This window comes from Choloepus didactylus, chromosome 6 (assembly GCF_015220235.1).
Source record: "Choloepus didactylus isolate mChoDid1 chromosome 6, mChoDid1.pri, whole genome shotgun sequence".
Lineage (NCBI taxonomy): Eukaryota > Metazoa > Chordata > Mammalia > Pilosa > Megalonychidae > Choloepus > Choloepus didactylus.
The window spans coordinates 31957344-31971456 of NC_051312.1; the positions used below are offsets into that span (position 1 = coordinate 31957344).

At 37.8% G+C, this 14113-nt stretch overlaps 1 protein-coding gene across 5 annotated transcripts in view; it reads left to right on the forward strand.

The window, feature by feature from the left end:
• The window catches only part of CELF1 (CUGBP Elav-like family member 1), a 66460-nt gene that overhangs the window by 14289 nt on the left and 38058 nt on the right, over nt 1-14113 (forward strand). The window lies entirely within an intron of this gene.

The following is a 14113-nucleotide window of genomic DNA, read 5'->3' on the forward strand; positions in this document are numbered from 1 at the left end:
CTCCTCTCATGTAAGGCCCCTGAGATGAGCTGTAGTGGTAACTCATAGACTAAAATTTGCTTGAAAAACTTTTCTTTAAAAAACATTGTGAAGTTAGTCTGTTGCATAAAGCCAGTTCATGTTCAGTTTGAATTGAAATAGATGATTTTGAATAATTTCTTGTTTATTCTTGACTTGTTTATTCTTGACTGACTGAGTCTAGAAGATTCCCTTCTTTTTGGACCAGGATGTTAGAAATGGAACAAATCATATATTGTTTAGTCCTGGGTTTTTAAAACCTATTTTGAGAATCTGGTAAAAGCTATAGACCCACTTCCCTATAAGGGCATATATGTAAATTTTTGCACATAATATAAGGAAGCTTATGGAATCCATGAAATGTCCATGGTTTCCATAGGTCTGTGGACTCTAGATATGGGCCCAAGCCCATTTTTCACTCAAAGAAACAGGTCCAGAGAGGAGAGATGACTTGTCAAAAGCCATACTGTAGGTGTTTATAGTCACTTTGATTTTGAGGTTATGCTTTTACATAATCACCCTTGATACATACAGTTGTGCTCTTTTGCATTGAGCTCTTTCTTTTTACTTAGTTGCCTTTATATAAGTAATCTTAGTAAAGTACATAACAGTTAATTAAAGGAGTGATTTTACTCAAAAGGTGGCATGTTAGTTCACAATGTACTATTTTTTGGGGAAGTCAAAGTTGCTTTAACCACGGCTGTTCAGACTCTAAGAAATTAAATATATAAATCACTATACCCACTTAAGAGATTCAAAATGTTGAACACTTGTATTTCTTTGTTTTTTGGAACAGGAATGCACCTTTGTTGCTTGAATCCTGCTTTTATGTTGTTTTCTTTTTCAGTACATCAAATGGTGGACAAGGCTCTGCCTTGCACTAGGTAGGAGATCTGGGTAGTGGGATTAAGTATACAGATCTAGTTTGCTTTCATTTAGCAATCCTTTGCTCATCATTACCATTGTCCCCTGCATTACTTATCACTACTGTGGACAAAGAGAAAATTTCAAAATTCTGAGTGGTTAATTTGCTGATGAAATAAAGTAAGTGTTTATGATGGCCCACTTATAAAAATTTGAGGTTTTTTTGTTTTTTTTTCTCTTTTTATTTTAAGTGTTGGGGAAAGACTTTCTATACTGGGAGCTACCTAGTATAATTGTGTGTTTATGCCCTATAAGTTTGGGATTGTGCACACATAGGCACCAGGCAGTGCAGTGATAAAAAGAAGCTTTTCTCCAGAGTGCCCCCTGTTGTCTTGACCTAGCAGTGTTTAGTAATCAAGGATCTCAGAGTATATCAGCATAAACATTTCTACTCCCACCATTTTGTTTCCCTATGATAGTATTATTTTTTGAATGATGGGTTTGAAATTTCCTCAGAAGGCTAGGCAGAGATGTCTGAGATGGGAGAATATTTTCCTGAAAATATCACGTGAGAAACATTAGAATAGATGCTGAATTATGGTCTTAATTTGTTTTTATCTTTCTTAGAACATATTTTCTCCAAAGTTGGAAAAACTATAATTTTCCTTCCATAAACAGTGTGGTATTATATTAATCTCATGCCACTCTGAAACATTTGAGGTTTAAATTGCAGACTCAAAGAATTTCAGAAATGGAGGGACCCTAAAAATCATCTAGTCCAAATCCTGTATTTCCAGTATTCATGCATGAAATGTATTGCAGGTGCTCTTAGGGACAGTGCTGGTGGGTAGATCATGCAAAAGAAGGTCCAGGACTGTCTGTCCTCAGTCTCTCTTCTCTTAATGTACATAGCTGTTTTAGTTTGTAACCTCTATACACATGATAGCACTAGTCATATGCAATCAGCCTTTATTATTCCATGTGTTGATCTTGTTCAGGAACTAGTTTATAAGCACTAGAGATCAGTGATAGTATGGCTTATGTTTGTGCTACAAGCCCCTCTGATACTGAATAAATATTTGGCCGGTATTCACTAAGTACTTGGTTGATTCAGTAAGAGTGAAGAACAGCGTCATTTGAGCAAATCACCTGTGCCTTTCATATCTTTGGGGCATTCACTTTGTTCAGAAATTAAGCATTTCTATATACTTTACTTTGAGATGTATCAGAATGAATTTTAAGCAAAATAACTATGGAACATAAATACTTGGCTTCTGATTATAAGCTAGCATCCTGGGAAATATTTGTTTAAAAATTATATCTTAATTTATTTTACTTTGTACCAACTAGAAGGAAAAAAAAAAAGAGACCTCAAAACATAGTCTGAGTTGGCATGAGACCTCCATTCTGAAAGTAGCAGAGGGGTTCTGGCTGGTGAAGTCTAGGATTGCTCACACGAATGGAGATAACCTTTTCTGCATGTTAAATTCCAGGATTTAAATGGTAAATTAAGCCTCATGTCTACTGCTGATCTGGTAAGAATCTGACCTAGTAAAATTTTCATGGTGTCTTTTCCTTTTCCCATGGCTGAGGGATCCTTGGTATAAGTGACTGAAATTATTGGGAAGTTCCTTGACTGAAATAGAATCTCTTAAACCTTACTTCAGCCTGTGTGTTTCTGTTTTTTTGTCTGAGGCATGTGAACAGAATGCATGTGTGTGAGATAATTAGGCTCTCAGTAATGGCCCCCTTTCAGCAACCATGTATGGGTAAAGCTGTTCAGTTCTCTGCTCCTCCCTCTCTGAGCATGGAGCAGAATCTGTTCTGCTGAAGCTGCTGTTCCACATTTCAGCTTTCTATATTTGTATAGCAACAGCAGGAGCAGCCCACTAGCTAGGCATTGTGTATGCCCTGTGCATCCATACTGGCTTAAGCCTGCTCAGGACTCAGCCGGGGCTGCCAGTTTGTGTTCTTACATGTGTCCTGCCTGTCTGTGTACATTTCTGTGAAGGACTAGATTTCAAGTAAAAGAGGTGATCTGTTTGTCTTTTTTTGTTTTATTTTGTTTTGTCAGTTATAAATTACAGAACCTTGGGGGAGGCAAGATTTGTATTATTTAACAAAATGCTGTAAGGGAGAGGATGCCGGAAGTGGTCTTTGGGTTTTCTTAGAAGCATAATTCACTCTTTGAGTTTGTAGATCATAAAGATGAGCTCTTAGCTCATCAGTGGTAGAACCAAATTCCTTTCCTGACATAAAGTTTGAGGAAAAAGGAATGAGATGCTTCCACTCCCTTACGAAATGGTTTAATCTCATTGTTTTGGAATAGGGTGCAGTAAGGGGTTAAGCCTGTTGGCTTGGCTGGATGCTGGCAAAGGAACTGTGGTGAATGCCCTGTTGCTTTGGGCTTTGCAGTGGCCTGTGCTGTATTTGCACTGCTTCAGGGTGCTTTGTAAAGTTTGGCCTCTCAGGAGCCTTGTAATGTCTTTTGGAATTATGTCTGTAACGAATAGTGGGGGACATGACATGTAGACAGATTTCAGGCCATGTTCAAAGGGTATTGAGTTTGTTAACTATATTTTAAAAGGATACTTTAGTGAAATGAATTGCTCGTGATAAACTAGAGTCTAAATTCAAGTTTGTCTCTTTGTTTTACAGTTTTTTTCCCCCTCCTCTTTTCTTATCCTCTCATGAGTCATAAGCCTGCAAGAGTGGGAACTGAGTTTGTCAGCTGAGTGGGGATGAGATAGTTCTTTGCATATATTTGTAACTGTGGCTGATGAGAAAAGGATAAAGGACTTTAAATGCGGGAGAAACAGCTTCACTGAGGGAGCATCATCCTGTGACTGTGTGGTGTGGATGCAGAGTTTTACTTGACCATTTTCTGATGTATTCTGACCCTGAATCATTTAGGAATCTGTTCTGCCATGTGTTCATTGTTGGCTTCTGGTGTATGTGAGGGCCTAGAACTTGGTGCTGAGTCTCTCACGGGTCCTGCATACTTAGTGGCTTTGTAAAATTCTGTTGTTCTTGGCATTAAATCTGGCCTCACCTACCCCTTCTTGGCAGCTCTTTGTGCCCAGCTCAGTTTGCCCTTCTGCTAACATTTTCCCGTTTACACTGTGAATCTTTGTACACCCTCTATCGTGGCTGTCATTTGAGATTAAAGTCACTGGCAGCTCTCTGATTTTATAGCGCAGCTTCAGCAAATGGCACTGTGGCTACTGCATCTATATTTCAGCTTTTCCTTTATTTTTGGTCTTTTTTTTTCCTAATTTATAATTTCCATGATCTTATTTTATTGGTTTATATTTTTTCCATTGTATGCATTTTGAAAGCTTCCACAAATCCTTTTTGGTATCATGAGGTGAATGAATAAATAAATGTTTATAAATAATTACTCTTAGAACAAGTGGTTCAGTATTCCATAATGAAGGTTACATTTATACTGGCCCAGTTGGAGATGGAAGCCTGTCACTGCCTTCTTACCTATTCCATTCTGCTTCCTCTTCTAATAGGAAATATTTCTATGTATTCTTAGGTACCCCAGTTTGAAGAGACTTAATCACTTGTCAAAGAATAAAACTTTTTGGAACTCATCCTCTCCTATCATAGGCCCCAAGCTTAGTGTCTGGAATGATAATGATAGCAACATTTATTGAGCACTCTCTGTCAGGCACTTTACAAATATGTTACATGTACGTCCTTTAATCCTAACAAACTCCCTTTAAGGTAGATACTGTTATTGTAACCATTTTCCAGATGAGAAAATAGGTATGAAGAAGTGAATTTACCCCAAATCACACATCTAGTAAGTGGTGAAGCTGGTATTAGAAACTGGAGTGAATTCATAGTCTGGGCATCGAAAACATTGTAGGCTTGCATTAAATACTTGTCTATTAATTTTATTAACATGCTCGGAAAGTTATTTGGGATTATTGAATTATGAATCTCTCTAACCTAGTTTCATTTTAGAATTTCCTTATGAAAATGACTATATGACTTTGGTTTTGCAAGGCATGGTCAACTATGCTAATCTGTTTATTGATGGTAAAGGGGGCAGCAAGCCAAACAGCAAGTCCATGGAGCATTCCCCAATTGCTAGTTTATCTGCATTAGTACCAGACTCTATACTGAGATATTGAAAGCACAATTAATTTTAGCTTTTTTTTTTTATTTTTAATCTCTTGTTCTATTCTAGATATGTCTTTGCAGGGAGCATGGGAAAGGAGGACTGGCAAAGTTTACCTAATCCATAAACTCTATAATCTTTATGAGTACAATAGGATAATAGAGAAATCTGTCCAAAATAAATGAGGTTGGGAGAATTACTGGTAGGCTGAGCAATTTCATTGGAGGGTAGCAGAAATACTCTTTCATGGACAGTGTTATCAAAAAGCATAAAAATTTGATTTAGACAGGGAAATAACCAGCTCTTTACAAGTTTTTTGATCTCTCAAATTTATGGCAACACTTTCCCTTGGATGTATGCTGTCCTGTGTTCTTTCTTTCTATTATAAGTCATCTCTTCTGAACAAGACTGTAAACTCCTTCAGGATGGATTAGGCCCCCCTTTTTTTTTTTCTTTACTTTTTTTGTGCCCTGTATGCTTTTTGATTGATCTCTTATTTTGTAGAGCTTGTTTTTTGTAAAAATGAAATCAAAGCATGACAAATTTCATCTTGTGAAACAATTGGAATTTTGAAGGATTTCTTTGGGGAGTGATTTGAAGGAGGTGACAGATCCTGTAAATGGGTATTTAAATGTGAGGAGCATTTTTAGGAGCACAATTCGAGGGTGATGAAAGCATGGTAATTGAAATCACTTTTTTAAAAAGTGACAATATATTAAGTGGAATTTAGAACTTGTCCTAGGACTGCACAACGTTTGGGCCCATACATTCTCCCTGATTGGCTGAAGCAAAGATGTAATTTTTGTACTTTCTGGCATATAACCTAATGGTATCAGGAAGCATCTCCACAGAACAAAGAACATCAGTTGTTCTGGTTGTGTAGAATTATGAAATTAAGAGCTGCAAGAGATTGAATAAAGTTTCCGGCCTTTCCAGAGAACAGGACAGACCTCTTGAGACAAGACCATATGGAAGCATGGTACAGGCATGGTTCTTGGCTGCTTGGTAAAGGGTTTTGGAGCTGATAGAGGTTAGATGCTTGGAGCTGTGGAAAGGTTTTTGTATGTCTTGTGTATTGGGCCTGTCTGCCTAGAAGGGGAAATGATCTCAGTGAGAGGATGTTGATGTGTTGAGAAGTATGGGGGTGAGAGAAGGGAAGAGGTGGGAGAGATGCTGTCTTGGATAATAAAGCCTGCAGTTCGCCCTGAACCTCCCTCTGAGATTAGAGAGAGGGAGACAAGATACAGTGTGAGAAATGAGATTCCAGATCCCTGGTCTCTTAAGTTCTTTAGAGACTTCGAGGAGGATATTGCAGGACTGTAAGATTTTTCTGTTTAAGCTTAAAGCTGTTCTCATTCCTTTTTTGAGATACTAGGCCAAAAGCTATATTTATAGAAATTGTTTTGACGTATTATCTCACGCTTTCCATTGCGTTCCTTACTGGAATCTTGCGAATGTTGCACTCTGCCTGGCAGGAGAGGTTGATTGAAGAAAACGTACACATACATAGATAGGCAGTTGAGTGATTGAAAATAGCTCCAAACTTTGTTAATAGGCCAGCCATATGGTTTGCAGTTCAAGCTGCATGAACATCAGTTGAGTTGCTGGAAGAATTTCAGAAGGTGTAATATAATTACCCAGCTCACATGTGGTATGTTGCTGGTTCACCCGGACAATGGCTGATTTCATACAGAAGTTTCAGGCAAAGCAAACACAAAACAAAACAAAAAACCCAACAACTTGTTTTAGAACAGAGCATGAGTTAGGATTTTTCTTTACTTTGTAACTTCATAGTTTCAAAAGTCTTTTAAAATTTTTCTATAAAATAGGTAATGTTTCCATATATAAATAGCCCAACCAGTACCAAGGATTGTAACTGAAAAATACATTTCCTTCCCACTCCAAACAGTTACTAGAATGAATAGATGACCTGACGTATCCGAAAGATTTAAAAAATCTTTAGATAAGCTTAGTTACCAAACCTGGCAACCATTATTGCTGGAGAGGAAGCAAGTTGCCTGGAGTAGAAAAAGAACAGCCTTTTTTCTTTTTACTTTTGGGGAATTTGTTGATGGTAGGTGAATCTGCAAATCATCTCTTTTACTCTAAAAATGTTAGTTTCAACCATTTATGATCCCACCAATTAGAAAAGCATTTGGTGTCCTCAGCCCTGTCAGAACTTTTCTCTTAAAACTACTTGGATGGCTAACATGAGACCATCTAGTCACCACAATTAGCCTATAAATTCCAGGTAGTTCTTATACGTAGAGTTTACTCATCCCATCAAAAAATAAAAGCAAAGCAATATTTTGAGTTTTCCAATAAAAAACATTTTACAAATTATGACTTATTTTTTCAAATAGAGCACCATGGCTCAAGAATAAGTCTCAGTTGCTAGTGTGGAACTTGGGTCAGTTAATCAGATTTCTTCACTTTAGTTCTCTTATTTGAAAAATAGGGGTTAAAATGCTGAAGAAATCTTCTTTGAGCACTTAGAAAAATAATTATAAAGTCATTTCCAGAAAGAAGTTTATGAATTATAGAAATGACTCTACGGAGACATCAAGATTATAAGGTAATTTTAAAAGTAACGCTGACAGTGTTTTTGAAAAAAATTAGTCACATTCTCCCTACATGGGACTAACATATGGTGTCGCTCTGATGAGCTGCACAAGTGGGCTGAAATCAAAATGCATTTGGAGAGAGGAGCAGTAGTGACTCACTAGATGAGACAGATTTGGCCTTATGGCAGGGCAGTGAAACTAAGGAGGGAACTGGTGGTCTTAATATGTGCCAAATTTGAGCAAGTGACACATGAATATTATAGAGAAGCCAAATGACTGAGCCCATGTATTTGGATTGGGTGCTTTGTCTGATGTCACAGTTCCTGTAGCTTGCCCCCCTCTGTGGCTTCAGAGCCCCAACTTCTTTCACACAGTGCGGACCCTTGCTACCTCTGACTTCTGTGCATTGTTCAAAATACTTCACATTGATAAGCTTGGAATATTAGGTTCAGACTGAAAAGATGCTGTAGAAGTTAGTAATTCTGCCCAGAGAAGGCTGCACATTAGCTTAGTGACCATATGTAATTGCTACTGCTGTGTTCGGCAATTTGTTGCTCAGTACTGGCAGTGCTGTCATGGGAAGGAAACAGGAGGAGCTAAAGAAAGAATGAGTCCACCCCACCCCCACCCCATCAGGGAGCTGTATGGGGAGAAGGGAAGGGAAGGCTTAACGGGGAATTGAGAATTACTTTAAGAGTATGGACATTTGGGGAGGAATTAGGAAAAAAGATAAAGGAATGTGTTTTGTATTCCCATTTTGCCTTAATTTGGCACCTCCAAAATGGGGTGCTGCTCAAATGAGATGAACTTGTATAGGTGCCTGTGTTGTCATATGGAAAGGTCGTGTAACTAAGCAGGTGAGACGGCAGATCAGGGAAAGGAAAGAGAAGAGCCCAATTTACCCACTCCTATTCAACTTTGGCACACTACTTTTTGTAGCAATTTCAGAGGATTTAATAATTATGTTGGTTTTGTGAAATAGGTGTTATAATATTTATTGGTTATGACATTTCGGTGAAGATGCTGTTCACAGAGTCAAAAGGGCCATTTCTGATTCTGATCCTTAAATATGGGCTGCTCACCATGTTGCTCTTAACCGAGTATCCACAATTCAAAAGGGGAAAAAAAGGCTTTTTTTAAACCAAAAGTGCGACTATTTATTGTGCAGATATGTCTAAATTTAAGAAAATGTGAAAGGAAAAATTTACCAACAAGAGTAGATAAACAGGCTATTCAGTTCAACAATTGAATGTCTGAAAAGTGTTTTCTTTATTCCAGGTGTTCTGGGGATATAAATATACAAGAGAAAGAGGGACTTGTTACTAATTTACAAAATATTTCACACACACAGAAAATAGTGACAGTTGAAATACATTTTATTAAAAATGACTAAAAAAATGAGGGGTATACACAGTTTCACAGAAGTAGTCCTACAGTTTCTCATATGTGGCAGGGACTGAACCAGACCTTGGCCATGAGCCTTTAAATAAATGTTTAAAACCAGTTTGGATAAAATACAATTATACTTTTAGATGCCGTAGTGATAGTCCTGATTAATCTAGTTCTATCCTCTAGTTTTATAGACGAGGAAACAGGCCCAGAAACAAGTGACTTGCTCAGAATCACAAAAATGGCATCACACCTGGCTTTTGTCTGACATGCTTTCCATTTTGTTAGGTTGCAGCAGGGTGGGGAGGGGGGAAAGGGGGGGGTGTTGAGAGGGGTACCATTCTAACAATAGTTGTGAGTCCCTTAGAGAATCTGATGAAAGCCGTGGACTTTCTCTTCGGGAAATGTCACATTGCCTCACACAGTTTAGCATAGGATTCAAAGATCTACTCCCCTTTTCCAAAACTCATTCATGGGCTCCAAAGGGATCTGAGGATCCCAGATTAAGAATCCTGGTCAAAGAAGAAATCTTTGAACATTGTTGCCAGTGTAGAGAAAGGAGATGAGATTGAGAGCTGATTATAAACTTCTCTATTAGGGTCTTGGAGAGGACACAGATGGATGACTCAGTCAGTAGAGAGTCAGAAGCCCCAAATTTAAGCCTGAGTCCTGAAAATAGACTAGCTGAGTAACCATAGAGCAGGTGTCACATGGGAAAAAAAAATGGAAGTTTTTCCCACCCCACGGAGAAAATGCTAAGTCTCTGCTGACCGAGGCAAGTCAGATCTAAGCCTTATGTAGTGTAGGACCCAGACGGTTGAATATAGAGCAACTTATTAAGGTAAAAGAAGGTGCTCTGGGAATGATGGGACTAGAAAGAAGGGAATTTGTGTGCTGTAGTATGCCTGTTTATTCCAGCTAACCTCTCCATGTAGGGCTCATCTTCATTTTACAGTTGAGCAAAACAATGGTTAGTTTCTCTGGGATCATCCATTTGTGGGTCTACCTAATTGTTGAGTGCTTTACACATTTGATCTCATTTAGTGTACTAGGCTTTTGAGGTAGATTTTATCCACTATTAGTTGTGATGTGTGTGCCCAGCATCCTAGCTAGATAAGAATCTGGTAGCAATTGCTGTTCCCTTGCTATAGGTTTCTAATGAAGAGGGCTACACTGGGGCTACTCCAGGCAAACTGCTGGATTTTAGCAACAATCCCTGGTGATTTTGCATCATGATGAACTGGGCTAGTCAGAAAAGCTTCCCAGTTGATCCTTTTTTCTGGTTGTTTGGTTTCTAGGGTATAGGGGTAGGAAGACATACAAATATCCCAAGCAGAAAGTCCAATCTTCTTATTGACCCAGCCATGTTAATAGGAAAAGAAAGAAAGAAAGAGCATTGCAAGCGGTTTCAAAGGTGGTGAACATTTACAACACACAGTTTCCCCAATTCATTTCTATAATTTGTCTCTTCTTCCAGTTAGAGATTTGTACAGTGGCTCAATAGTATCCTAGGCATCCATTTGATCCTTGACTTCTATTGATGAACTTTGACCAATGGGTCAGGGTAAAACAAGAAAATCCTTTGAGATGTCTCTGAGTTTGAGGTGTGTAGTCAAGCCCTCTAACAAATGAGAAAACTGATACTTCTAGACATTAATTTACTTACCCACATCTACCTGTCTACTGAGTAAGAACAAATTTTTAGTATCCTTAATCATATCTCTTTAGAGGCCTTTGTGACAGTTGAGATTTTGGGTGTTTACCTCACAATATTTGCCTTAGTAAAATGATTGATGTTAACTCTGTGACCCCTAGTACTTAAACAGTCATTGCTGTGGTATATGTGCATGATCTTCTTTGTAGACAGTTGTTAACCCAAGACAGGGTCTCATTCAAGGGTCAGGTTGCTTGCCTTTCTATCTCAGTTCTCTCATTCATGGATTGTGTGACCTTGAGGAAAGTTTCTTCATCTCTTTGTGTCTTTTTCTCATCCTTAAAATGGAGATAGGATTGGTATGAAAATTAAATATACAGTACCCAAAACAGTGCATAGCCTATAATAAATGCTCAATAAATGTTAGCTGTTATAATCACTGCCACTTTGCAAATGTCTGGGCATTTCTCCCTGCTTTCAGGCACTGGGGGTTTACAAATTCATACTCCATCAATTCAAGAATGTGCAGGTATTAAGACTGATGGCATCTTAAATTTGTTAATTTGTGGTAACCTATTAGATTTTAAAGATACAGAAATTTGTTATTTTAAAAACTATTCTATACACTAGTGTATTAGTTAGGGTTCTCTAGGGAAACAGAATCAATGAGTGGTGTCTATGATTATAAAATTTATAAAAGTGACTCATGCAACTGTGGGTATGCATGAGTCCAAATTCTGTAGAGCAGTCAGCAAACTGTCAGTTCCAAGGAAGATGTCCGATGAACTCAGGAAACAACTGGCAACTTCGATGAACTCCTCAGGAAACACTTCACTGGGCAGCTGAAGAAGTGAAGGTCCTCTGTCTCTCTCGCTTATAAGTCTTCAGCTGATTAATTGGATTAAATCCAGCCAATTGCATTCTCTCATTGTGGAAGACACGCCCTTTGGTGAGTCATCAGTCGCAGCTGCAGTCAGTTGACTGTTGATTTAAAAAACCAGCCTTTTGGTTTATTAACCAGCCACAAATGTCCTTGCAGCAATTGTTAGGCCAGTGTTTGCTTGACCAGACAGCTGGGTACTATCACCTGGCCAAGTTGACACATGAACCTAACCATCACAACTAGTAATGAACAATCGGAAGAAGAAAGCAAGGGAAAAATTTCGTTTACAATAGCAACTAAAAGAATCAGATATCTAGGAATAAATCTAATGAGTGATAAAAGGGATCCGTAAACACAAACCTACGAAACATTGCTAAATCAAAGACCTAAATAAATGGAAGGACATTCCATGTTCATGGACTGGAATACTAAATATTGTTAAGATATCAGTTCTACCAAAAGTGATTTATAGATTCAGCTCAATTCCAGTCAGAATTTCAACCTCCTTTGCAGAAATGGGGAAAAATGAATCAGCAAATTTATATGGAAGGGTAAGGGGCCTTGAATAGCCAAAGTCATCTTGAAAAAGAAGAACAAAGTTGGAGGGCTCATACTTCCCAATCTTAAAACTTATCACAAAGCCACAGTAATCAGAACAGTATAGTACTGGTACAAGGACAAACATATAGACCAATGGAATCAAATTGTGAGTTCAGAAATCAGCGCTCACATCTATGGCCAAGTGATTTTTGATAAGGCGATGAAGACCACTCATTTGGGAAAGAATAGTCTCTTTAACAAATGGTGCTGGGAAAACTGGGTCTCCCTATGCAAAAAAAATGAAGGTGGACCCTTAGCTCACACCATATACAAAAATCGATTTGAAATGGATCAAAGATCTAAACATAAGAGCCATAGCTATCAGACTTCTAGAAGAAGATGTAGGGAAGCAGCTTCAGGATCTTGTGTTAGGCAATGGTTTCTTAGACCTTACAGCCAAAGCACAAGCAACAAAAGAAAAAAATAAATGGGACTTCATCTAAATTAAAAACTTATGTGCATCTCAAAGGACTTTATCATGAAAGTAAAATGTCAGCCTACATAATGGGAGAAAATATTTGGAAACCACGTATCCAAAAGGGTTTACTATCCAGGATATATAAAGAAACCCTTCAACTCTACAACAAAAAGACAAACAACCTAGTTTAAAAATGGGCAAAGACTTGATTAGATTTTTCTCCAAAGAAGATATGCAAATGGCCAAAAAAGCACATGAAAAGATGCTCAACGTTATTAGCCATTAGGGAAATGCAAATCAGAACCATAATGAGAGAACCGTTTCACACCGACTGGTATGGCTACTATTAAAAAACAAAATTACAGATGTTGGAGAGGATGGGGAAAAATGGGAGCACTCATTCATTGTTGATAGGAATCTAAAATGGTATAGCTGCTATGGAAGACAGTTTGGAAATTCCTCAGAAAGTGAAGTATGGAATTACCTTATGACCCACAATCCTACTTCTAGGTATATACCCAAAAGAATTGAAAGCAGGGCCTCAAACAGATATTTGCACATCGATATTCATAGTGGCATTATTCACAATTGCCAAAAGGTGGAAGCAGCCCAAGTGTCCATCACTAATGAATGGATAAATGAAATGTAGTATATACATGTAGTGGAATCTTGTTTGCCATAAAAAGGAATGAAGTCCTGATACATGCGACAATATGGATGGATCTTGAAAACATCACATTGAGTGAAAAAAGCCAGACACAAAAGGATGAATATTGTATGCTCTCACTGATAGGAAATAATTAGAACAGGCAAACTCATAGACTCAGACTCTAGAATATAGGTTACCAGGGGATGGTGTGGGGTTAGGGAATAGGGAGTTATTACTTAAAATTTTCAGAGTTTCTATTTGGGATGATGGAGAAGTTTTGGTAATGGATGGTGGTGATGGTAGCACAATGGTATGAATGTTATTAACAGCACTAATTATATATTTGAACATGGTTAAAAGGGGAAATTTTAGGTTGGATATATATGTTACTAGAATAAAAATTAAAGAAAAAAATCCATTGGACTATACAACACAAAACAGTGAACCCTAACGTCAACCATGGACTATAATTAATAGTACAGTTATAAAAATGTGCTGTCGTCAGTTGTAACAAATGTACCACATAAATGCAAGGTGTTAATAATGGGGTATGTATGATTTTGTGTAAACCCACTTCTCTAATAAAAACAAAACTGAAAACACTGTTCATTTCAAAGCTGTATATAATATTAGTGAGTTATTTATTGTTTTGAATTATCCAGGCCAGTTTTTGTCTTTCCCAGGAGACTTCAACCTGAACAACCTCACTTCTGGGTTTAGGGGGAAAACACTTCTGCTTTAAAAAAATGTTTGAAAACTTCTAATTTGGATAGTTAAATTCTTCATTAGCTCTCTGCCTTTTATTAGAAAAGTTTTTCAAGTTATTATTAAGGGCACTTAACTGACAATTGTTAGTAAGATTTAGTGAGCCTTGCTAATGAGGTCAAGGTTATGGACTTATGTAGGTCTTTGAGCATCACTGAGACACCAGCCCTGTCTTTG